This window comes from Peromyscus eremicus, chromosome 19 (assembly GCF_949786415.1).
Source record: "Peromyscus eremicus chromosome 19, PerEre_H2_v1, whole genome shotgun sequence".
In the NCBI taxonomy this organism is placed as follows: Eukaryota; Metazoa; Chordata; class Mammalia; order Rodentia; family Cricetidae; genus Peromyscus; species Peromyscus eremicus.
In genome coordinates this window covers 11,688,470-11,716,164 of record NC_081435.1, presented here as the reverse complement: position 1 = coordinate 11,716,164, position 27,695 = coordinate 11,688,470, and the positions used below count along the sequence as shown (strand labels likewise).

The 27,695-nt window shown below is 39.1% G+C and overlaps 1 protein-coding gene and 1 long non-coding RNA gene across 2 annotated transcripts in view; one reads left to right on the top strand and one right to left on the bottom strand.

The window, feature by feature from the left end:
- Positions 1-27,695, top strand: part of Ccdc178 (coiled-coil domain containing 178) — a 343,274-nt gene that overhangs the window by 252,493 nt on the left and 63,086 nt on the right. The window lies entirely within an intron of this gene.
- On the bottom strand, positions 1,333-18,653 carry LOC131895574 (uncharacterized). The gene is made up of 4 exons (XR_009375222.1): positions 18,562-18,653; positions 13,295-13,369; positions 2,072-2,200; positions 1,333-1,544 (listed from the first exon to the last, which is right to left on the bottom strand). It is a non-coding gene; the product is annotated as an uncharacterized LOC131895574 (long non-coding RNA).

The window sequence follows — 27,695 nt, the reverse complement described above, 5'->3', positions numbered from 1 at the left end:
GCCACACAAGCATGAGGAACTGGGCTCTGACCCTCAGCACCCCTGGAAATAACAACCACAGGAGCATGAGTGTTTAACCACTACACTGGGGAGGGAATTGAGCAGGTGGGTCTTAGATGCCTACTGACCAGTCATCCTAACAAAATCCATGAGCTCCAGCTTCATTGAGAAACCAAGTCTCACAAAATAAGAAGAATTAAGAAAGACATCTGATATTGATCTCTGGCCTACACACACACACACACACACACACACACACACACACACACACACACACACACACACACACAAAGACCTACTGAAAAAAATGGATCATCACTCTCATTTTTCCTTACTGTTTGGAAAACCAGGCTAGTATTTCCTAATGCCTGTGCTTCTCGGGTGATCACCATTTGCCGATTACTCTTGGTGTGTTTGTTAATAACCAAGTAAGCAGGTCAAATTCCTCTGCTCCCTTTTTTTTCAGATGTTCTTGAGAACTTTGTAGGACTACTGCACATTCAGTGTTTCTGCCCCAACTACCCCCTCCAATTCCCCAAGTCCCTCTTCTCTCTCCCAAACTCATGATTTCTTTTCCTTTGATTCCTATTGCATGTGTGTGTGTGTACAACCTACTGAGTACACTGGAGTTGTTCATATGTACACATGCTCACAGTTGACCATTGGGATTGGACAACCTATGTGAGTGCTCATCTCTGGGAGAAACTGATCCTCCCTCACGTGGTAGCCATTGACCAACTGTATGTAGCTCTTCATCTAGGGATGGCATCTTGTGGATTTGCCCTGTCCACATAGGCACATCAGCTGCTGGTGTTGTCATGCCAGTATAGTTCAGGCAACCTTTAGAAATACTTAAGTCCCTGTTTCACCCTTCCAAAATTATTTTCATGCTGACAAGACAGAAAACCCTTAGTGTAGAGCAAAGATTTCCTTTGTGCAGGCTTCTGATCCTTCTGTTCTCATGGTACATGGACTGCTGTTTAGCTTGTCTGCTGTCTCCAGGGTTAACTCATTCTCCTCCTTGCTCTCTATACCTGGGCCAGTTCATTCCCATCAGTGTTCACCGCTGATTCGTGCAGAAACCACTGGACTCCAGTCCGTGTGTGGCTCACTGTGTAAACCTCCCCATTCAATAATTCACTATAATTAACTATAATTAAACAAATATTGGTGGAGCACATATTAGTTTTCCTCTCCCACCTTTCAGTATAGCTGTTTATTTTGCTGTCCCTTCCTTAATTTACTTGAAGCTGGACTTGTATGTATGCTTCTGTCTTGATAATAACTTCTGTTCTATCCTTGAAATATGTCTCTGTTCATTTGTGCCTATTTTCTACTGCACTTGTCTTTATTAATGAAATTACTTTAAATGTTCAGTCCTGTCCCTTTGCCTTTGATGCCCTATAGATTTCTGAGTTTAAGCAATCTTGTCTCTAGCCTTCCATTAGAATTCCAGATCCCACCTCTTCCTTTGTTTCTTGTAAGTACCATGACCCAGTTCATATGCATGCTCCATCAGGTTTAGTCTCAATCTTCATCATTTCCTGCAACAGCAGACACTATGTTAAGTAGAGAGAGAAGATGGAAATGTGGATTCACTAGAGAAACATGAATACTATCCTTACAGCATTTACAGTCCACCTTCCACACCAGCTCCTCCAATGTACCCCCCCACACACACACACACACACAACCTAGTGAGCCTTTTAGGGTTGCTTCTATGTGTGTGTATTTAGGGCTGACCACTTGGGTCTGGATAATCTACCAAGGAATCTTGTTTCCAAAGAAAACTAATTCTCTCTCTCAGCAGCCATTGATTACCTATTGCTATTCAACTGGGGGTAGCCCTGTCCATAATGGCATGTCAACTGGTGTTGTCATTATGCAGGTCTTATTTAGGCAATCTTGTTGATATTTCATGGGTACAGAGACCCTGTCATGTCTATAAGATGCTATCTCTCATCAGGTGCCCTGATCCTCTGGCTCTCAACAATGGTTCTATGCCCTCTTCCACAGTGTTCCCTGAGCTTTGGGGTTAGGGGCTGCTCATTTGTTACAAATAGTCCTTTACCTTAGAATGAATGCCATCAATGCAGAGACTTCAAGATTACTGTGCACCAGTCAAAGCACAGACCAATTATCCTTATGTTGACAATGTCCCTATAGTGCTCACAAAACCTTTTGATCATGTTGCTTCTCCCTGTGCAGGAGAGAACTGGATGAAATGAACACGAATATCTGATTTGAGTCAGTGGTTTCCCCAGAACCCCTGTAAAACACCCTGGTAAAATACCCTATAGCAGTTTGCCATTGCAGTTGTTAAAGTTCTAGAAAGACTCAGATCAATGGTGTCAATTCCCCACCGTCCATGGATCATCCACACTGTATTTGTTATTTGATTACTTCTTTGAGTACATAACCATCTTATCTATATATTTATTAATACTTTAAATAAAACTATCTATCTTATTTATTAAAAATAAGGTGTTCATAAGTGTGTGGATTTATGTCTGGGTCTTCAGTTCAGTTCCATTTATCAACATATTTGTTTTTATGCCAATATCATGCATTTTATTTCTATAGCTCTGTAGTATGGGGATAGTAATAAAATCAGGGGTGGTGATAACTCCAGCAGTTCTTTTATTGTTCAGGTTTGCTTTAGCTATTCTGAGATTTTTTTTCTCCCATATGAAGTTGAGAATTGTCTGTAGTAGTACTTTTTTGTTGGGACCACTAGCCCACACATAACAACCTGGAAACTTATTATATAAGTTTAACCTTTAGCTTAGGCTCGTCCCCAGCTGGCTCTTATAACTCAAATTAGCCTGCTTCTATTCATCTACATTCTACCACATGGCTCAGTTACCTCTGCTTTGGACCCTGTGTCTGACCTCTTCAGAGTCTCACTCCATCTCCTTGCCTCTCTTCTTCCCAGAGCTATCACTTTGCCTGGAAGTCCTGCCTGTACCTCTTGCCTAGCTATTGGCCATTCAGTTTTTTTATTATACTAATCACTGCAAAACATCTTCACATAGTGCACAAATATCCCACAACAATTGTCCTTTCAAGGTCTATAAAAAACAAACTGTGTTAGAAATTTGATGGGGATTGAGTTGAATTTGTAAATTGTTTTTGACTGTGACCATTTTGAAAATTGCTTTTGACTATGACTATTTTGACTATGTGGGGGAGCTAAGAGAAATGGAGGGCGAGGAAACTGTGGTTGGGATATATTTTATGAGAAGAATCTATTTTCAATAAAACGAAAAACTGATAAATAAAACCACCTTGCAAAGATGCTAATGAGCTCTGCGTGGTCCTCTGACGTCTTCTGTCCCATCTCCAGTGTAGTTCAAACTGAGGTTTGGTCTGTAATACTTGCCTTTAAAGAGTTTATTTTTTAATTTATTATTCTTTATTTAATTAACTATAATTACATAATTTCCTCCTTTCTCTCCTCTCTCCTCCTCCCCATTTCTTCCTCATTCCCTTTCAAACCTGTGGCTTCTTTTTCTAAATATTTCCTTTATAGAGGTAAATTGAATGGTTAAACATGTGAGTATGTGGTGTCACAAGCCATATTCAAACCATTTAATAAAATGTAAGAAAGAGGTTTTTTTCAGATTCTCTCACTTTTATTCTATTTTTATTTAAAACTTTTATTCATACAGTACATTTTGATCATGTTTCTCTCCTATCTCCTCTCAGATCCTCCCCACCTCCCTAATGACCCACCTCCATGCTCTTTCTCTTTCTCCAAGAACAAAAAACAAAATAAGCGAACAAAACAAAAATTAACCTCAATTCACTAAGAAAGAACCTCAACTGAGAAAATGCCTCCATCTGCTTGGCCTGTAGTCAAGTCTGTGGTGCATTTTCTTGACTGATGATTTATGAGGACGGACCCTCACCACTGCGGCCAGTGCCATCCCTGCTAGGTGATCCTGAGGTAGATAAGAACGCAGGCTAAACAAGCCATAGAGAGCAAATCATCAAAGCCAAGACAGCATTTCTCCATGGTCTCTGCTTCAGTTCCTGCCTGTAGGTTTCTACTTCCATGTCCCTGCCTTGAGTTCCTGTCCCAACTTCCCTTTATGATGGGTTACAAATTGTACTCCAAAATGATACTTTTCCTTCCCAAGTTGCTTCTCATTGTGGTGTTTTATCACACCAACCAAAGATAACTAGAACAATATTTGCATTGAAATGGGGGAGAAGATTATTATATCTTAACATAGTAAATTTGGTGTGTGACTTTTCCGAGGGAGACACAAATAAACAACTGCTCACCCCAAATATAGTTATGACATTAGACGAAAGAAACAATCCCACCATTGCTTACTCTGGTAGTGCAGTGAATACCATGGATGACTTGCCATGTGCTGTGTGACTCAAAGGCAGCTGCATCTCCGAAAACCCACCCAGCATCATGAAAGTAGCATCCCTAGAGCTGCCTACAGCAACTTGTAGACAGCTCCACTGAAGATGGTTTCCTCTCCTGCAATTAACTGATGGTTTTACAACCTTGAGGAGGGTTTTTGTAACTCAAAACTTGCTGAGTTTCCTGAGTCTTGGGAACCTCCCTTTTCCATCTAGAAGGGAATGTTGTAATTCAGAAGAACTAGCTCTACAAAATAACTGAATGACTATTAAACTTGTCCATTTACCTATTAATGTCCATAGTTTAACAATAAAAGCTATGGTCCAGGAATTTATCTTGTTTGGAGCAAAAAAAAAAAAAAAAAAGAAAGAAAGAAAGCATGGAAAATACTAGAAATGATCCATAGAACTAAATTACAGAAGAGTAAGCTTTAAAAATGTGTAACTATGCCTTTAAAACTGAAGCTGGCTGAGTGTTATTGTTACCTTTCTCACTCTCGTGACAGAACACCTGACATCACTAGAAATGGGGAAGAGATTCATTTAGCTCACATTTTCACAAGTTTCATACCGCCAAGTGGATAAGAAGATGGCTCCTGTTATGAAAGCCTAGATAGAAGGAGACAGGAAAGAGGAAAGGAAAGAGAGAGAGCAGAGAAGGAGTGAGGATACAGGGAGAGGAGGAGGAGGAAAGGGCATGACTGTTTACTAGGTATGTCCATCACAGGAGGCATAGTTCAATGACTCTCTTCTTCCAGCCAGGCCCATCTCCTAAGCTTTTCATCATACCCTGACATGGTGCCACCAGTGAGGGATGAGCTATCCAACAAACAAGCTTGTGGGGGACACTTTATATTAAAATCATAATATCTGATCACAACTGTTGAAATCTTTTAATATCTTAGTGGACTAGAAAACATGTTAGCTGAATGTGTCAGTTTTCTACATTTTGTGGCATATGAATTGTCTAGAAGTTAACAATGTCTGAAGTTGTTTTCCAACAAAAGCATCAGAAATGTGTGGCAAGATGGGTGTATGAAACAACAGGCCTTGGGTTGGGGATTTAGCTCAGTGGTAGAGTGCTTGCCTAGCAAGCACAAGGCCCTGAGTTTGGTCCTCATCTCTGAAAAAAAGAAAACGAAACAAGAGGCCATTTTTACATCACTTGATTAGAGGTTTTGCCAGCCAAAGGTTTGAGGCTTTCTTGTTTTCCTTGTTGTTTGCTTTGGTTTTGGAAGTGCAGCTACTGATTTGTCTGCATTTTCCCAGTGTACATGTAAATAGAGTAAACACATGTTCAGAGAACTATTCCATCTTTGTAAAGTTTCTGCTATCTGTACATAAGTATGTTTTTTCATCAGAGACTTCATGTTGTCAAACTCCATACTATGAGACAGTTGAAGACAGCCCTCACCCAACAACATTGTGTTATTTTCTACTTTCCTGTCCATTCATAGTAGGAACACATTTCAACTGCACCAGATTCAAAACCTTTGCAAGAATATGTTGGTTCAGAAGCCAGAACTTAGAAAAGAAGCATTTACCAATCAAGAAATGACAAACTTTTGTGAAGTAACTTGAGTACCCAAAATCATTTATTCATTTACTCAACACTCATGCATGAAAGAGAAAAGTGCAACCCTTACAGGCAGTGAAAGTTTAGACAATAAAATGTTTGCATCTTAGGCATTATACAAAACCACTAGTAATGGAGTGTTCCCCCAACACTTTTCAAGAACTTTAAGACGGGTACTTTGACTTGAGAAATAGATGGAAACTCAAGAATGGCTAAGTTAAGATAATAATGTGAGTCTCCATAAAATATCAGCTATCAACTATAGGCCCATTAGCTGTCTCACCTTATGCCTACCAGTAATGTTTTAAACATCAAAGAGACTCAGGGTTAGCTGGATGAAGGTAGCTCAGGCCTTTAATCCCAGCACTCAGGGAGGCAGTGGCAGACAGATCTCTGTGAGTTCAAGGCTAGACTGCTCTACAGAATGGGTTCCAGCCAGGTATACACAGAGAAACCCTGTCTCGAAAAAAACAAAAAGGAGAAGGAGGAGGAGGAGGAGGAGGAGGAGGAGGAGGAGGAGGAGGAGGAGGAGAAGGAGAGACAGAGACAGAGACAGAGATAGAGAGAGACAGAAAGAGAGAGAGAAACAAACTCAAGGTTCCTTATAACTCATCACAGACTTCTGAGAGAAGTAGGTTTCATACTGATTCTTCTATCTTCTGTTCCTCCTCCTCCTCCTCCTCCTCCTCATCATCATCATCATCATCATCATCATCATCTTTTTTTTGTACTGTTAGGGATCAAACTTAGGGCCTTGCACATGCTGGGTAAGTATTCTACTACTGAGCTACATTCTCAGCCTCATCTGTACTGAGAAAAGAAATACACCCTCTAGAGGAAAAATATTTGTCATTTTAGTCAGAAATATGACAGAACATTGAATAAGTTGGAAGCTCCATAGACTTTGAGGAGAAGGTACAGGTAGTGTGCTAGAGAGCTAGACCATAGGGAAAGATCAAAGACCGGGAGCTAAATGAAGTGAGTTGAGGAAGGTCTTACATGCTAAAGCTAACACATGACAATGGCATGTTCTAGGAAAGGTCACTCATGAAGCAATAGACAGAGAGACCTTCAGGATTTGAACTTAAAGATAGTCTACTTAGAAAGTGTTCAAGTGCTGTAGGTGAAGGTGGTGGGTTTTACTGGCATAGTGGAAATGATGGGTAGCCACCGGGAGGAGTTACTTGGAGGTCACCCAGGAGGATTCATGATGTGGAGAAGAGATTGTAGAACATTTTTCATGACATTTTCTACATTTGAAGCATTGCTCTACTTCCCAGATACATACATATGTGTTTAGCTTGAATGCATTTTTATATCAGAGAGGACATCTCTTAGACACATACTTCAGTTTGTCAGTGGGTTTTGATTAGAACCCAGGTTTCTATTTGGATGCACCAAGTTTGAGAAAGTGGTGAGCTGGGCTACAGTGTACACAGCTGTCAACCTCAGAGCAGAGGGCAGGTGACACTAGAAGGTGAAGACGTGCATCTGAGCAACAATGATGGCATTTGTTATATTTCGCTTTTGAGTTCTCATATTGGAATTATGAACATTATATTTTATGAACTGTTGACAGATCCTCTAAGTGTTACTTATGCATGATCAGATTTTTATTTTCACAGTTGTGTGGATTATAAATTATTATTGTGTTCATTGAAAAAGGAGAAAGGGGAGCTAAAACATGAAACTATGCTCTATGTATCTCAAGTATACCTAAATCGGTTGCCAAATTATTAAGCTAGAAGAAAACCCAAATATGTAAGAATTTACAAGAAAACCATTCCACTTTCCATAATTTCCCTGACATCCTGCCCTTACTAATACCTTTGTTTCAACTCTAAAAGATTTAGGAAATGCTCTGGGGAACTCTGCCTTGAGAATACTTAAGTATTTCTGTGAAACAAGAGCCATCGCTATTTTTTTCCTTTGTAATCCAGCATGTGTTTCCCTTTCTCATATTCTTCTGTGGTTTAATATTTATGGCCTCTAGCATTTTAACTTTAAAAAAAACAATGAAGACTTTCATTGACAATTTTGGTGACCGCCGGCCTGCAAATCCCTCATCTATTGACCATGGCCATTATGGATTTGGAACTGTGGTTATCTTGTGTTGCCAATCAGCTTCAACTTAACACAGTGTATTCAGTGTTCATCCATGTTGTCTCATTTTGACACTTCATTCATTTTTCACAGCCAGAAAGTGTTCCATAGTATAGATAGATCACAATTCATTGATCTGTTCATGAACTGACGGACATTTGGACTGCCCTTACCTTTTGATTCTTCTGAATAATGCAGCTGTCAGTCGGATTTTACATAGAATAACGTTTTATTTTCTGTGGTGTGGACAATTCCTGGGTTGAGTCTTAACTTTGTTGTCTTACTTTTCTCCAAAGTGACTGTCTTATTTTAATCTTATCAGAAATGTATCAGGTGTCAATTCCCCACACCCTTTTCAATACTTGTTATTGTCTTTAGTTTTTCTGTTAGCTTTCCTAGTGGAAGTGAGCTTCCATTCATTGTGGTCCTGGCTTTCATGTCCCTAACAACTACTAAGCAAACCAATCATTCTTTGCCATATGGTGTTTGAGCTCACAATTTTAGATGTCCATGTCCAACATCCAACTTCCTATTTTCTTGTCTTCTTTATAATTTTATTTTAAATGCTACTTAAGTCCCTCTAAATTAAGATCATTACTCTAAATAAATCGTAACTCACAGTTTTAGGAAACCCTGGGCTGGGTGATACACAGGACTCTTTCCAGATTTAACACAACAGTGCTTTATGCAGCATTATTCTTCTAAATGCTTCATAAACAGTGTTGCAATCAGTATTTATAACAAGCCTTTGAAGCAGGAATAAAAAGCTTCCCTTTATGAGGTTCAATCTCAAAAGTCAAATAAATAAAATAACTGCCTGTAAGGCCCATGCCGTTGAGTGTTTATTGAAATAAAGCCTGGCTCTGTTCAGCTGCTATTTTCAAAGTTAGTAAATCTCACATTCCCCTAGGTCAGTGCTTTCAATATTCAATGATTTTTTACCATGTTACCGAATAAATAATAAATGTATTTTAGTCTGGTTTCTTAATTGGTGACTTTAAAAAGTTTTTTTTTCCTTCTGTATATAGTGTGCATATGCATTTTTCAATAGAAAATTGGAAACAGGGCTGGAGAGGTGGCTCAGCATTTAAGAGCAGTGGTTGCTCTTGCAGAGGACCTGATTTCGGTTTCTAGCACCCACATAGGAGTTCACAACCCCCTGTAACTTCAGGTCCAGGGAGTCTGATGCCTTCTTCTGGCCATCACAGGCACCAGCAACATGTGTTACACACACAAGGCACACAAACAGATACATACACCTAAAATAAAGTTAAGTGAAATATCAAAAGAAGTAGAAAATTTGGTACAGAAAAGCAAGGATAAAAGGAATCGGTGAATACCCTGTAATCCTAGCATAAAAGATCATGTAGTTTGTGGCATGAACATCTCTCATTTCTCTTTGGTCAAACTTGAACTATACTGCATTTAGCAGCCTATACATTTGAAAAATAGATCCATAATACATGGTTAACAGTTTTTATTAATTATTCTGAGTTTAACTTTCATCAACGATGAGTTCGCCTTGATCACTGAATTTATACCTTCATGCCTAACTTTCCTTTCTTTTTAAAATTGCAACGACATTACAACGTCCAGCTTCTAAGCACTATGAGCCAATGCCAGTTTTCTTTCCATTCCTTCATCTTTTCATTCGCACTACGTATCTCTGAATCAGTCCTAAATCCCCCCAGCCCTGTCACCTCCCTGGTTTCTCCCATCTTTCAGAGGGTGGCTTGTGAAACTCATTTTGAACGGAGACAGTTTCATGCCCCAATTGCACTGACATCACAGTTCTTACCCATGTTAGTTGCCTGGCTGTTTAGATCATTGCCCAAGCCCAAGTCACAGATGTAATCCACGTGTGACAATCATCTCAGAAAAACTGATTAGAAAGCTTGTTATATTGGAGAGAATGATTTATCTTTAGCTAGACCCCATTTCTAGCACGAGTATCCAAAGAGTTTTTTTGATAGTTGGGGACTGGCCCCTCTCATCACCCTTCCATCTGTGGGGATGAGGTTAGAATCCAGAGGGTAATAAAATTGACATTTCAAATATACATAGTAAGCATCAAAAGAATGTGTGCCCAGGAAAGTTAACACTTCGCTCTACTTCTATAAAACCATCCACTGAGTTCTCTCAGAGAAGGTACTCATGAATTGATAGTAAGAACAATTCAGAATGATGAGCGGGTAATGTCCTTCTCCTTTCATTAAATGGATAGACTCTTGCAGGCAGAGGTTTGTATGTGAGGTGGTAGAAAATAATCACCAAAACCAGCAGTGGAAATGGGTACAGTAAGACCAGATTTCCTTCACATAAAAATACACAGTGATTATTCTCAGTCTCTCTACCTCTATCCCTCTCTCCCCGTCCATCTCAGGCTTCCTCACTTCCTCCCTCCATCTTTCCCTCTCTTTTTAATGAGAGAAGGTACAGTGGTTTGAAAGAAAATGGCTCCCGAAGGGAGTGGCACTATTAGGAGATGTGGTCTTGTTGGAGGAAATGTGTAACTGTGGGGGAGGACTTTGAGGTTTCCTACATTCAGGATACCACCCAGTGATCCACTCAACTTCCTGTTACCTGTAAGGTGTAGGACTCTGGGCTCCAGCACCATATCTGCCTGCAAGCTACCATGCTCCCGACCATGATTAAAAAAAAAATGGTCTGAACCTCTGAACTGTAAGTGAGCCATTCCAATTAAATGTTTTCCTTATAAGAGTTGCCGTGGTCATGGTGTCTCCTCACAGCAATAAAAACCCAAATGAAGACAGAAGGTCTCATGTACCTCAGGCTGTAGTCAATCTCCTATGTAACTAAGGATTATCTCAAATTTCTGTTCCTCCTGCTTCCAACTCCAAAGTGCTGGGGTTATAGGCAATGTGACCATTCTGGGTTTTTTGTTTTTGTTTTGTTTGTTTGTTTCGTTTTTGTTTTTCTGTTTTGTTTTGTTTTCAGTTCAAGGGCTGGAAACCAAGGCTTTGTGGTGCTAGGCAATCACTCTATCTTTTGAACTACACCCCTGTTCCATTCTTGCCTGATTTGAAGTGTTAAGTGCAAACTAGATGTATATTAAAGTGAGTCATCCCAGAGACAAAGGCTGAAGTGAGGAATAAAAGTAGAAAAGGGTGTATTTTTCTAAAATAGAAAATCTGTGTTAACTATATATAATGGACAAGAAAAAACATTAGGTATCTGGGTTTGAATGAATCTTTTCTACAGGAGACGTTCTGGCATGGGCATGATATGTTAAGTTTTAGAATATAAACTGTATGTTGAAATCACACTTTAAATTAAAATCCTATTTTAGGGTCATATTTAAAAGATTCTAGCCGGGCGGTGGTGGCGCACGCCTTTAATCCCAGCACTTGGGAGGCAGAGCCAGGCGGATCTCTGTGAGTTCAAGGCCAGCCTGGGCTACCAAGTGAGTCCCAGAAAAGGCGCAAAGCTACACAGAGAAACCCTGTCTCGAAAAACCAAAAAAAAAAAAAAAAAAAAAAAAAAAGATTCCACATCTTTACCATTTTATGTACCCGCACAGTGGTTTTAAGTAGGTACAGTCTTAAATTTTAAAAAAAGTTATCCAAGTAAATTTTAAAATTAAATTACATTTTAAATTATTATTTTAGATACAGAATGTGTTTTGAAACATTGAGCATTTTACTGCATTAAGGATTACCTAGTATATTTATGTTGTTAGTCTTTTAGTTGTTTTATTTTTCTCCTAACTTCTTCATCTCTGCAGGTAGAAAACCCCACAACTCACATTCTGTCTCTGCTGGCATCTATGTGTCATCAGTAAACACTGACTGAATTTAACTTTTTCTGTTAAGCACTGGTCTTGCCCCACAGAAATGCTCATTTGGGAGTTATTTTTCCTTTCTTAGAACATGTTCTTAATTTGTTTATCATAAAGACTTCAGTAATGATCTCACAGTGTCTCTATGTTGGCCTTCTATAGTCTGCCTCTTAGACCAAACATGGACCCTTCAAAGATTTGAACCATTGTCCTAAGTGTGCCTCCTCATTGAAATGCTGACACTTCTCACACGTTGTCTAGGTGATCTAGCTACCACGGGCTGGTTTGGGATGATGGACCATGTCTGTGGGCAAAAGTATCATGGTGCTTACTATGTAAGTGGATTCTCTTATGGATCAAAGCTGTGCTTTTTCAGGCTGATGTCCAGACACCAGATGGCTTCCCAAGTCTTTCATGCAGAACACTAGCAGCCTGCTTCAGTCAGTTATATTGCTCCTGCTAATATGTGTAGAGTGTCTATGTGATCCCGGCACATGTGTCCATTATCCATTAGGCAATGGCATTCCCTTTGAAGCTAGATGTCATGGCTGCTAATCTCTGTTGCAATTCTTGGCATCACTCACTATCTATCCAGGTTTGGGGTGGGAACACCGAAACATCTTCTCAGAAGGGACATTCAGTTTGCCTCATCATGAAGATGAAGAGACATTTAACCACCATTGTGAATATGAGCTTTTTCTGTTGGTCACCAATATCTCTTTCTACATGTGAATGACAGCCAAGTCTAGTCTCTAAGAATCTGTAAGGCCCTCCTTCCTAAAACAGCACCAGAACCGCCTCCCGAGAGGCCAGCGGAGTACTGCTGTCACTCCCCAGCTGCACAGGCTGTCTGCCCAGTGAAAAGGGCTTTTGTAGGAGCTGTTTATTTCAACAATTCTGAAATTCCCTTCAAACGTTTTATGATACATTTGCTCTACTTCTGGGTTTTGATTTCCCCATGACCAATATGAGAGAGAGTTGCTGCTGAGTGGGGGTATGGCTGGACTCTAAATGCTGCTTGTGCAAACGCCCATCCATACAAACTGAAGAAATGTACAAACCCCTCTGCATGCTTAATCAGCTCTGGCTGTCTGACTCTAGGAAAAGAATATCATATAACTTAAGGTTACATTTGGCACCTTGTTACTTTGTTACCCTCTCCTGTGCTGGGGATCTACTTAAACTGACAAACAAAATTTTGCAGGTTTTGCCTGACAAGCACACTGTTTATGATTTGGGGGATTATATTCATTTTCAGCATTAATTTCATAGAATAAGCAAAAATGTCAAACTTTGTTTACTAATTTTATACTCATCTGTTCTTTTAATATCCTGTCTTGGTTCTCTAGTTATAACATAGACGAACCTGAAGTTTGCTAGAAACATTTGCCATTAGCTTCTTCTGAAAAAAAAATTAAATTTGAGGATAATCCTACCTCCAGAGCTTATTCTGTTCCTGGCCATTGACTGTGACAGCAGAAGGCTCATCTGAAGGCACTAGAGCATCCCATCTAAAAGCATAAAACATATTACATTTCATGAAAAAGCTAATTCAGATTGTTTAATTCTGGTAATATTGCCTCTGTCACCTTCAAAATCAAAATGTTCTTTCCTGTTATTATAAGGAAAACAACCAAATTGCTAAAAAACCCATTTGAATACACAGCTGCCTTATGTTGCATACTAATTTGATTAAAAACACCCGTGCCTCACCAGCATTTTTATATAAAACACATTGGTAAATTTAATAAAGGCTGTTGAAAAAATAGATGTATCTGGTGCGGTTCTGATGAGCAGGGCCCACAGCACTGACCGCTGCCCATCTGGACCGCAGGACAAGATCTTCCTGCCTGTCGTGGAAGGCATGAAACAATTGGCGAGCTGTGTTTGTTTGCTCACTGCTTTGGGCACCGAGCCAACCTCATTGCAAATAACTGCATTAGCCGAGTGTATCCAAATTATTACAACGCAGCGTCCATCTCAGTTATTGCTGCTGAGGCATTTTCTGCATCTTCATGTCACCAGAAAACATTTATTTGAAGGGTGAGCGTCACATAAATTCAGGTCCACTTGAATTTATGGAAAAGTGAGATGATTTCTTTCACAAGTGGTTTTATTTCCCCCCCCCCCCCCCCCCGTCTCTGGGAGAAGGAGCCTTTGAAGTACTTATCGCTCGGCTCTTATTAAGTCAGAAGGGTTTCTGACCCTTGTCAGGGTCTTTGTCTTCATGGCTTTTTGCATTCTTCCATTTTATTTCGTCATTTATTTCTCGAGATATTTTTCCGGGATGCTTTTATGCAATGTTTATCTACATTTCAACTGCTGTTGACATAGCATCTCACAATACTCGTGAAGAGTCAATGTGTTAGTAACTGGGAAAAGCCAAGCTGAACAATTGGATAGAATGAGTATCTGGAAATTTTATTCCTTCACATGTGAGCTACAACCTAGGTCTGCATAAAGAGAGCAAATCCTAGGTCCTTTCTGATGGCCATTCTGGTGACTTCATACATCAGTGGGCACTTCTAATGGCTCATTACTCCCCAACAATGGCTGTGCTAGTTCAGAACACACCCCAGCTCCCAGTCCACAAGGCTGCTGAGTAGATGTCAAAACAGACTGTCCAGCAGAAACCATCCTGATTTATTTCTTATTCAGGCCTCTAATGTACCTGCATTGCCCACTTACTATTAAGCTTCTTTGTTTTAGCCTCCAACTCTGTTCAAGAAGCATTGAACATTGAAAGTCCTGGGTTGCTTTTCCACATCATTTATACCACAAGTTGGTTCAAGTGTCCTCTTAATACCTTGGTTTAATAATTTCATTACCTGTGATATGGAAACAGCAGTATCTCCCATGTGCCATCAAGACCATCCATAGAACCAGAGAATACCTCATGGCAAATGATTCCAAACTTGAACTATCTATTGCACAGTTAATGCCAGAATCATATGGCTTTCTGGTCCCCCAAATTAGATACTTTTTTGAAAATAGTTTAAAAGTATAAGAAAAATAAACATAGTTTTATTTGTCTGAAAAACTACAGTGAATAACATAGCTGTCTTCTCAAAGAGGTTATTTGATTTTCCATGTTTTATGGTTTTCCTTTTTTGGCTCAGGTATTCATTGTTTTAAAGACAGTTTCTCTTTAACTTCTCTTTATGTATTTTTTACATATGTGTCAGTGCCCACAAAAGCCAAAAGAGGACATGAGATTCCCTGGGACTGGAGTTATGAACAGCTGTGAGCTGCCGTGTAGGCGCTGAGAACCAAACCCAGGTGTCTCTCTGCAAGAGCAGCCGGTGCCCTTAACCACTCAGCCATCCATCCTTCCAGACCCCTAGAAAGGTTTAACTCCACTGAACGCTATTTTGCATGAACTTCGAATTCAGCAAAAACCTTATTTGATGTGAGTTTTACTCTTATAGCAGTTTCAGTGCTCCAGGAGAATAACTCCGTGAAGAAAATCAGGACTGACTTCCGGATTCTTCTGTCACCGCCCCTTCTCAGGTGTGCTGAGCACTCCAGGTTAAACAGCACATAGTGAGTTAATTTCTCTCCGAACAGCATCTACCAAGCTCTGCTTGAAAAATGTTCTGAGAACTCAGAGAGTTTAAAGACCAAGCCAGTTGTGGAATAGTTAAAACATATAAATCCAAACATGAAAATGTTTAAATGTTTTTTTTTTGAGATGATGTAATTACAACATTTCCCCCTTCTCTTCCCCGCTCCAAACCATCTTGTTTATCCCTCTTCACTCTCTTCCAAATTCATGGCCTCTTTTTTTCACTAATTGTTATTGCATACATGTATGTATACACACATATATTCCTAAATATAACCTGCTCAGTGTAGTGTTACCTGTATGCATGTTTTCAGGGCTGACCATTTGGTATTGGATAACCCATTGGTGTGCCTTTTTCTTGGGAAGACTATTTCCCCCACTCTTGCTTTCCTTGGTTTTCTATGGTTCTTTTAGGTAGGGAATGTGTCTTTACTAATGTCAGAAGCTACACCCGTAAAGTATCCGCAACGTGACAGCCTACACATGAGCTGAATTGAACAAGGACAAGAGCAATAGAGTATACATACTAAAGTGTATGGGAGAAAGCCATAAAATGTTTTATAGTAAATGTTCTAAGGTAACAGATGGCATGAAATTACCTTTTCATTAGGATAATGAAATAAGATTTTTTTAAATATAGATAAGTATGTGTGAGTATATAATTATATACATTTTATAAACCATATTAAATCTAATGCATGTGTGTTATGTATATTTGTGTATTTTATACGAAATGTGAATTTTCTGTACATTATAGAATATTGTCGATGATTTGTATCTTTTTTAAAAAACAGATGTATTATATTATTTATGTATGTGAGTGTGTCTGCCGTGGGTGTGTGCACTTATGTGCAGTGCCCACAGAGGCCAAAGGAGGGCGCTGGATTCCTGTCGCTGGAACTGCAGGCTGGTGTGAGTGGCCTGGTGTGTGTGCTAGGAAACGGAACTTGGGTCCTCTGGAAGAGCAGCCAGCACTCCTAACAACTGAGCCACCTCTCCAGCTACTTTATCTTTATAACTTCTATTTTCTCAGCATTTCTTATCACCTGACATAAGTTTTTAAAGCACTGTGTAAAAAGTCTTTTTTTTGTAAAAAGTCTTGCAGTAAGTTCATGAAAGAAGCTGGTGATCTCCCTTTGAAGTGCTCACCTGTCCTGTGGTATGTTTTCCCTCACTTTGTCCTTTACCTTTTAGGGATCCCCAAATGACCCTTTACTTTGTAGTAAGATATGGTTTCTCAAATATCCATCTTCACCAGCTGGTTAAGTCCCATTGTCATTCCAATGTTACTTGGGTTTTAAATTTAAATTCAAAGATCACATTATGATGATATAATTTGTCTGATTGTCTTTCTGTGGAGTAGAGTAATGGAAGATAATGGCTGATTTCTAAGTGAAGTTTAGGGAGGAAGTCTTGTGTGAGAACAATTTCTAGAAGCTTCTGAGCTAGTGTACAATGAAAGAGTGTGGTTATCACATTCATTGTTGAAGAACTGAGTTAAATATTTACAGAACATTATGTTTGTTTGTGGGTTGCTATAGCAAAATATCTGAGACTGGATAACTTAAAAAATGAGAAATTTACTCTCTTCCAACTTTGGAGACTTGAGATTTAAAATCAGTGTATCAGAAAACCATGTTTTCTCTGACTTGAGCTGGCACAGATCCACCACAACCTCACTCCTGTCATCTAGTAGCTGAAAGCATCATGGGCTTGTACCTGACTGTCTTCTCCCAGGGTCTGTTTACATCATCATCTTCTCTATGCATGCCTGTTTCCACATCCACATTTCCCCTTTTGTAAGGAAGCTAGTGGTATGGTCAAAGACTATGCCAATGACCTACATTTAATTTGCTTCCCATTATTTCTTCTTAATGGACAAAATTCAGCTGATGCTGTGTGATCCACCATTCTTAGAAACTTCCATCTTTGGAGTTGTTCTTTTACATTTGGGAGTGCAAACATGACCTTTCTATTAAAAAAAAAACAAAAAAAAAACAAAAACCACAAGTTTGTAAAGAGTATTTAAAACAAGTGTTTTTCTTCAAGACAAACCACCTGAGTTAGAGCATCCTCAAATAAGTGAAAAACCAAAGAAGAAAATGACCCATTTTATCATCAGGCCTTCAGTAGACAGCCATGCATAGCGCTGAGGGCTGCGGATGCTGAGTAATGCAGTGCTCATCCAACCTATACAAGGTCCTGAGTTCAGTTCCAGCCCTAAGGAAGCCAAGAGTTCATTTGAAGCTTGTGCTATTTGCTGCTTGGTGTAAAACTTGTAGAAAGATTTTTGAGTTTACAAGGGGACATGAAGATTAGGGCGTTTTAGTTTGGAAGTACCTCTTTTCATTTCACAGATGAACAAACACTTGAAGGCCCTAAGCAATATTTGTCCAGAATGAAAATAAAAAAAAAAGAATTTGCTGGCAGATGGATTAAATAGACAAACTTTTATCTATAAAGAATATTTTACACCTTCAAAAATATACAAATTGGAGGCTTGAGTTGGGAAGAGCATATAGTCTCATACTTAATGTGCATACATGCGCGTGCACGCGCGCGCGCACGCGCGCGCACATACACCACAAACACACACACACATACTTACTGAGATGTAGACATATCACAGAAATGAACCTCAGTACTTAGGCTTTCTGTTGGTAACGTATCAGTGAAATCTATAGGCACAGAAGTTGTAGAGGGAGGGAACACACTTAGGGAACCCACATCAATTGTCATCTGCCCTGGGAGACGGCAACCCTGAGGTTTGGCTTCACTTTTGTCTTATTGTGCTGTCTGTGTTTTTTCCTCCCAATTCTGCTCTGATTATTTAGCTGAAGCAGCTAAAGTGGAAGCTGCGACATCTTTGCTTTTACAGTTGATTTAAAATAACATAAAGGCAGGAGACAGTTCTGCCTGTCATTATATAACACTTACAAAGTAATTAGATGTGTCACTTGACATTGCCAAAATCCTATCCATATGCAACAAAACACCACAGCTTCGTCACTGGCGTAGTGCTTTAGCCATACACACAAGTGTGGAGGCAGAATTAAAGCGAAAAGGTATTTGCTCTGAGAGAAAACCAGACTCTGAGTTATGCCAGGCATTTCTGAATTTCTGTCCCTATGATTTTACCTAAGTACTAAAACTCCACATTCTCTGAGTACTGAAGTAGCCCCACTCAGCAGCAAGCAGGCAGCTTCATTTAGAACTGAGTTGTGGACTTCTCTTTTTGATGTCACTATAAAAACAATTTCAGTTTTGTTGTTTTGTTTTTGAGACAGGGTCTTCCTGGATAACCCAGAACGCCCTGGTACTCACGATGTAATCTAGACGGGCCTTTAACAATGATCTATCTGCCTCAGCTCCTCAGAAGTGGAGTTACAGATGTGCAGCCCATGCCTAGTTTCTTCTAAACTATTTTAAATGTTATTCTCCACTATCAGATTCTGAAATGACCATCTCCCTTTTTGCTCATAACTTGCTTTGTTTTAGAATTTTTTTCATTTTTAATAAGTGTCTATTTGTCATTCTGTTACATAGACTCAAAGAGTGAGATGTGTAAAATTGTCTTCCTGAAGAGCAGTGGTTCTCAACCTGCCTAATGCTGTGACCCTTTAATTCCTCATGTTGCAGTGACCCCCAACCATAAAATCATTTTTGTAGCTACTTCATGAAACTGTAATGTTGCTACATTTATGAAACACAAAATAAATATTTTTAGAGAGAGAGGCTTGCCAAGTGGGTGAGGACCCACAGGTTGAGAACTGGACGCTACTCTGGATGTACCAGAGTTCTGGATACAAAGACACAGAATTTAAAATCAGCCTTCAATGGGGTTGTGGGATCACACTTATGTGTTTGCCATAGCTGTGAGGCTTATTGGCTGTATGTCTTTGGAAACATTACCAGTGTGTCTCAGAGAAAAAAGCTGAAGATTTTTAGACTGAGATACAAGCATGAAATATTTAGATACTTTTTAAAATCGCTCACTTCTTTAAAAATAAGGTAAAACTCGCTGCTACTTCCTCCTAATTCAGCTTCCCCTACATAGACACATTTATGTCGTGTCCCTAAACTAATATTTTCTACTAATCTGTATTGGTGAAATTATTAAGGCCACTCCACGTAGTTAAAAGGAGATTTATTTAATGGCATAACTTACAAATTAAGGGATAGGTAGGTCACGGGGTCTGGGGAAGGTGTATCGCAGTCCAGAGGTGTTCTCTGGAGCTCTGCTCAGTCCACCTCCATGGTCCAGGGTCCCGGACCAGAGAGAGCGCTGGCCCATCCAGATCTCCAGGCGCCTCCCTTGGCCCCGCCTTGTAGGCGTGACAGTTGCCGAAGTCTCAGTAGGGGTTGGAACTTCCAGATCAAAGCTGGAATGGCTACCCACTACAAATCTGTAGGCTTCTCTGTGGAGTTCTGGAAACTTCCATGCTATATACTTATGATATGTTTGCTAGTCATCCATGATTTTTTTTTTGTCAGAAGACATGAGACAACTTAGATATTTTAGCTATATATAACAACATATAACAGAATTACTTTTTGATGATTCCTGAGCAATCATACAAATGAAGAGCTTAGTAATTGAGATGAAATTTATGCAGGTTTTGGCATAGATTTTCATGAGATTTAGAGTCCAGTATTCCTGTCTTAGAAGAATAACAGGTTTCACCACAGGATCGATAAAGTAGGTATTCAATAACTCTAAATGCTCATATAGCAGATTGTTAGTGAGCACCTACTGTATACCCTGAGTTATGTTTAATACTGAAGACTCAGAATGGCTACAGAGATAAAATCTATGTCATGGGTCTTAACATTTTAATGCTTTACTGTAATTAGAGCATAGTAGATTATTATCAATCTCTCCAGTTATCTAGAATTATGAAAGTACAACTTACAGAAATATATTAATCTTCCATTGTGAGTCTGTGTAATATGGTGTTATTTTCACCATTTTTAAGCAAAATTTAGGTAAATATGGACTTCAAGTAGTTGAGAAGTGTATTTCCTTTGGTTACATGTATAAGTAATATAAATAATTTCTTAAGAACTGTTATATTCCTAAAAGCAGTTTGCTTAGACAATTCTGAGTCAAATTCCGAACCCCTCATCTATCATCCCAAACACTGGAATGTGACTCAATTTTGCCTTACAGTGAGCTATCTGACATCACATGGTTAGTGAGCTGTCTGATGTCACATGGTTTCAATGGTTGTGCTGATCTTACTGAAGTAACTGGGAAAGACTGTTGTGTGAGATAAGTGTCAATAAATCATGGGATTTGCTTTTATGAAAAAAAAATCTTCACAATTACATGATTGCTGAAGTATCTGACTGTTGGTGATATATAACAGTTTCTTTTCCAATTTTACTCCTCAGGTAGATTAACTGAGGGGGGTACATATGATGTGTGTATGTTTTTTGTGTATTTATGTGCATTTGTTTGTGTATCTGGTCAGTGATTCAGTGTTGAAAACATTTCTCCATGTAGAATGAGGATTGCATATTGAAAAACAGAATGCCTTTTGAATTATACTCAGACTATAAATTATTTTGGCTTTAAGATATAAATAGCTAGTTAGCATTCAAACCCAAACACTCAGTTATGCTATTTAATTTTGTAAATGTTGAAATAGGAGTTGACATTTGCCACATACTGCTCTAACCTCTTTACACGAATTGATTAGCTTAGTGTTTATCACTCTGCAATGGTAGAGCAACATCACACAGCCACTGTGTGACAAAGCCAAAATCCCAAACGAGGCTCTCTCACAGGCCTGATGCTCTCCATCATTATGGCAGAACACTGGTTTGCCAGGTTCAATCTAGTATCCTGGGAAGATTCCTGCTAGAATTTTAGTGTCTCAATAATATCAGACCAAGCATTTAGATGTTAATAATTTTCAGAGAAAATAGTGTAGTGGAAAATAAGACACTCATTTGTTACTAGATATTACTTTATATAAAATCTTCAGTGGTATTCATTGTATACCATGTTTTAAGACAAGATTGATGCTGTCATTTGGATAATTATCCCCAAGGGCTTCTCTACCATTTTGAAGGCTTGGTCCTTAGTCAATGGCAATGTTAAAGGGAAGTGGAAGGTTTAAGAGACAGAGCCTGGTGGGAGATCTTAGTAGACTTTAGTGGGAATATGCCCTCAAAGGAGATTGTGGGATGCTAGCTTCCTATCTTCATTTGCTACGTGACTGTACCACAACATCGGGAGCTTCCTCTGCTACATGTTCTAACATGAGCTGCTGCCTCTTCTCTGGAGCATAAACACATTGAGACCAACCAACCATGGACTAAACCTCTGAAACAATGAACCGAACTAAAGATGTTCCTTATAATGTAATTACCTGCAACATTTTTGTCATGGTAACAGATTGATATCGACACACCCATTTGTAGCATTAACACTACAATCTTCATTCTGCGTGTTCATCAAATGTCGTTCTCGAGTTTTAGGAACCACACAATCGGTACTAGAATTGCCATTTTAAAATTTGGGTTATAGAGCTGCAGAGGTAATGCTCTTGGTCAAGTGTTTACCTGACATGCATGAAGCCCTCAGCCCTGTCCCCAGCATCTCATCAACTAGTGTGATTGCGTACATTTGCGATCCCAGCACGGGGGAGGTAGAGGTAGGAACATCTACACGCCAAGTTTGAGGCAGTCTCGGATGCATGAGCTCCTGCCTCAGAGTTAAAAGTAGTTATGTTAACTCTTCAACCCATGTGGTGTTTTCACAGCATTCTTCCACCTTTATTACTTCAGTTTTGCCTAATATCTACAGCTACCTATAATTGGTGACCACTGTCACTTTCTTTGACACATTCTCACAACCATTTTCTAAACAAAAGTATGTTTTTTGGCACAGTCCTCAGGCAGGGATAACCTCAGGCATGCTGTGTTGTGTGTTTCTATATGTGAGACCTGTATGTCTGGGCAAGTCCTTGCGTACTTTTGTATGCTTTTTTAGTTTCTTGTTATCTTGTTTTCAATGTCCAAAAGATAATTTCTTTCCTTCATAAGCAACTTTAATTTTTTTCAAGGAGGATATCTTCTTTAATTAAAGTTTCTCATAAAATATATTTTGATCATTCTCCCCTAACCAGCCTCCTTCTCTCTTTCTCTCTCCCTATCAATCTATCTACCTACCTATCTCTGTCTCTATTTCTCTCTGCCACAAAAAAAAACCAACAAACAAACAAAAACCTCATGAAAACAAAACTCAAAACAAACAGGCAAACAACCAATAAGACAAAAAAAAAAAATGCCAAACAAAGCAAAGCAAACCAAAAAGTCCACAAAACATGCCAATGAGTTCCTTTTCTTCTGGCCAACTACTCCTGGGTGTGGGGCCTGTCCTGGAGTGTGGTTGACATACTCAGTGACATTCCACTGGAGAAAGCTGATCTTCCCTTTATGACTGGGTATCAGTAACCTTGGTTAGGAGTGGAAGCCCCATGGCTACTTGTCTCTCTCAGTGCTGGGACTCACCGGAAGTTATAGTTGAAAACAAATTCAAAGCAAGAGGCTTTTTACCATAGACCAACAGTCAACAAAGGAGCCTTTTATGTTATTTTAACAGAGGCACACTCTTACAATATTTAGATGTGGAGCTAAAAGTGCCAGTAGCAGAGCATGAAAAATATATGAGAGAAAAGAAATGATGAGCAGAAAAAGATGCAGGACACAAATTAATGTCAGACGCTAAGGACCAGCTCAGAATACAGAAAACTTGTGAGCAAAAATCACACGTGTTAAGTGTGTTCTGTCTACAGTACTATCTGTGTTCAGATCTCTGTGTCTGGAGCAGTGATACGTGGCTGTGTTGTGCCACTTAAACGAGAGCACCCGTGATGATCCTCCAGGTGGCAGTGGCTTTATTGCTGTGGCGTTTGTGACTTCCTAAAATCAGTCCTACGTGGGAAATAGTCAAAAAATAAAAAATCATTTCCACTTTTCTTGATTAGTAGTGGGACTTCATAAACGTGGAGTGTTAACTCCCACTGCCACATAGGACATACATGAAATAACATCCCATTTCTTCAAAAGATATTCCCAGTATCCTAAGGTAGAGCAGCACCAAAGCACATATCATTTTTAAAAATAGTATACAGTCCTATTTTATAAAATAGCCAAAATATGGCTGGAGAGATGGCACTGTGGGTGAAGCATTTTCTGTGAAAGCATTAGGACTAGAGTTTGAATCTTTAGCACCAACGTAAATGCTGAGCAGACATGGCAGTTACCTATAATCCCTGGGGACGTAAAGGCAAGCTAGCTGCCTAGACTAGCCAAATCTGTGAGCTCCTGGATCAGTGTGATACCCTGCCTCTATATGCAAGATAGAGACTGAATGAGGAAGATACATATTACCCTCTAGCAGCCACATACACATCTGCATATGGGTATTTGCATACATTGCATACATACATACATGTATACACCAACATATATGAATGTACGTATACAGCTGCACACACACCACACACATATGCATAGACAGACAGATTCGCCAAGAAAACAACCTAAAATGCCTTCAATAAATTCACTTAGGAATGTTTTAGCTACAAAATTAGAAAAATAGTCATTATAGATCCCACTATGAGTCAGAATAAGGTTGTAGTTGTTACAACTACAGGACAAAAATGTGTAAGAATGAAGAAATAAAGATTTACACACATACACAGAAATAGAAGAGATTCACATCCATTTCAGTCATTTTGGATTTTGAGGACCAAGTGAAAAGTCAGAGCACAGATACCGTAAACACAGGTGGCATCTGCACTTAAAATGAATGAGTTATTCTTAGTTTTCTTGAGTAATGCCATCCTTATGAACTAAAAAGGTGACAAATAAACCCTAATTGTATTTATACCCTTTTGGATCATTTTTCTAAAGTCTTTTTATTATCAGAACAGAATGCTAAGCACTATTTTGGATTTATGTGATTTATTTATTCTTTTACATGGAAGACAACAAAGCTACCGTGGAGACTGACTACTTTGGAATGCCAGATAGTGAGCGGGTGATCACTCAGTCAAGAGAACCCTGAATGAATTATCAGCAAGGCCAAGAGTCTCTAGGCAATGGTTCATAAAATGCCTTATATGAATTTTGACAGAGTCTTTGTAGTTTTGATGCCACACACAGGAGTTAAAAGTATGTCTCTCCCTTGCTTCTATATTCTTCACAGCATTGGGGAGGTTCAGTCTTAAGTCTCAATTTATTTTATTCTAATATACTTCACAAAGTTGTCAAGCAACCTACATAAAAACGATGTTGATAAGGCTCTTCTCTTGGAATCTGAGCACATGGATGTTGTGTAATTTCTCACCTATTAGTCAGTCATGCTAGAAGGTTGCATTTCCCTAAGGAGTTTCTGGGCAGGTCAAGTGTGACAGTTCTTTGAAAGTGGGTATCCTTGAAGATCTTCAGACACACTGTACTGTATCCACTGTTCACTAATAACTGTTTCTCAGAATTCTTGTGTTTGGGGGCTGTCAAGTTCTGAGGTTCCTGTGAAGCCAGAGACAGGAGGGCTTGATGCTCTCGTGGATGTTCACCTGCTGTCCTTGAATGGATTCTCCTAGTATCGTTGAGAGATGTTGCTCGGACTCTTGAATTCTGTGAGAGCTGTTTGTCAGATTTTGCTTTTATTCGTATAGGAGCATGTTTTCATTGATCCTGGCCCTGCTACTCTAGAATGCTGTTGCCACAAATATAAATTCCCCCAAAATAAATCACACCTTTTTATGAAAGGTGACCTTGGTGTAGATAAGCATGTCTAAATAGGAGTGGCTATTATAATTTGAACTGTAATGTAAAAATGAACCATAGCCTTTTGTTATAGAATTATGTGTGCCAGCATAGCTATCTTATTATAAAATGACATGCATTAAAAAAATGAAATGTTCCATGTGATTGTCCACTGTACCTGCCTCTGTGTCATGATGGATAACACATGGACTTCCATATGGTCCACCACCTTAAGAGGAGAAAGTCAAAGATAATAAAGTCATGTAACAATGAAGTTTGATTTTTGCTGCCAATCTTCTTCAACAATTGTTTGACGAGACCTCAGATATCATGAGAACACTGATAGCTCCCAGACCCAGAAAAGCGCTGCTAGATCCTGAGGCACTCATGGCATAAAGGACCATGTCAGCTGTTCAGAAAAAGGAGCTTGGGTGCAGGTAACAGAAATACCATAAATTCACATTGGGAAGTTAATTTTGTCTTTCAAAAGCAAAGAAAATTAAATCTAGACAGCATGGAACTAAACCTCACAAAAAGCAGCCTAGATGCGTTTCCTAGGAGAATAGAAGTCTATTCCTTGAAATATCACATGGGTTCACCAACCTCACAAAAAGCAGCCTAGATGCGTTTCCTAGGAGAATAGAAGTCTATTCCTTGAAATATCACATGGGTTCACCAAAACTAAATGTTGCTAATTTTTCCTCCTTTCCATTCCTGCTTTGTTTTTTATTGTTGTAATAAAGAATTGGAGCAAAACCAACTTTGGGAGGAAAGGATTTATTCAGGTTACATGTCCTGATCAGAGTTCATCATTGAGAAAATCCAAGGCAGGAGCTCAAGCATGAAGGCAGGAGGAGGCAGGAAGAGAAGCAGAGGCCATGGAGGGTGCCACTTTAGTGGCTTGTTCACTGCTTGCTCAGCCCACATTCTTAGATAATTCAGGACCACCTGCCTAGGGGAGGTACCAACCACGGTGGATTGGGTCCTCACATATCAGTCATTAGTCAAGAAGATGCACCTACAGACTTGCCTACAAGTCAATCTGATAGAAGCATTTTCTTGATTGAGGTTCTCTCTTCCTAGATGACTCTAGCTTGAATCAAGCTGACAAAAACCAAGCAGCACAATCCCCTTAAAAGTTCATCCCAACTGCCATCTAAAAGAGCAGTTAAATTTTGGATAGGACTTCTGAATAACTACAACCAAATGAGATTAATTAATGGTTTTAATGTCACCTCTGATATTTCCAGTGAGTTTCCTTTCATTTTTGCCTGTTTCTTTAAGTCCTACTTACCCAATATATAGTTGCAGCATTATAAAAAAATATAAGCCTCATGATGGAAAAATTGGTTGAAGATTTTCAGGATGAAAAATAAAAAAGAAAGAAAACAAAGCAATGGGGTTTAGAAGGCAATAGAAACCAATATTTAGATTCCAGCATTCCATTATGTAAAGCCAGAAGTCAGTCCCTCTCCTTTTAAATTAATATTAAGAATTCATTTTGTAGGAGATAGGGAAACAATCATTAAATATTTGCCATAGAATCATGAAGACCTGAGCCCACAGAAAGGGGAAAAAAAGGACTTGTTTGTGTATAATTGTAACCATAGTACCCCAGTGCTAGGGGAGTGGAGACAGGTGGATTCCTGGGCCCAGAGCAAGCCACCCTAGCCTCATCAGCAAGTTCTAAGCAAAGGTGGAAAGCATTCTGAGGAATAAGCCAGACCTACAGTTGGCCTCTGGCCTATACATACTTACAAGTATGCACATTGCTCATACATACATACACACAAAAAAAAAAAGAAAGAAAGAAAGAAAGAAAAAATTCCAGGAGAATACTACAAAATGAAGTGGGTTGTGGCCTGCTAGAAGTTGGGGATTATATTTAAGAACTTTTTCTGTTGAAGAAAAGGTAGAAATATTTTAGTAATTGACAAATTATATGTAAGTAAAAGATTGAATCTGAGTATTCCAACATGACGCATTTATTTTTACCGATTCATTCTGTGTGATAAGTCTTCATCTTTCCTGATGATGTATATTAGTGAGATCCGAAATTGAATGAGAATATCACCCTTGAAGCAATTAGTATGCATGCTATGACAGCTTTCAGATCACTTCCTCAAGGCTGGTGCTGAAAATACAGTATAGACTCTGATGGTGTTTTGCAGAAATAACTTTTAAGTATTCAAATTGAGCCCTCACTATCTTAAACTGTAGCTCCATGATTTCATCTAATGAAAGAAACTAAATGAATCCATGCTAATGCATCATTGGGATGTGCAGAACAAGAAGAACAAATCACACAAATTTCCCCACTTAATTATAGTGATAGAAATTCATTGTCATATTATTGACCTATTTGGTCATGCCCAAGTTAATCATGTCTGAACCTCTCCCAGTGGGAAATAAGCTTGTTCACTTCCTGTCTTGCAAGCATACTGACTCAGACTCAGTCACAGATGCCCACAGCCCTGATCACTGCA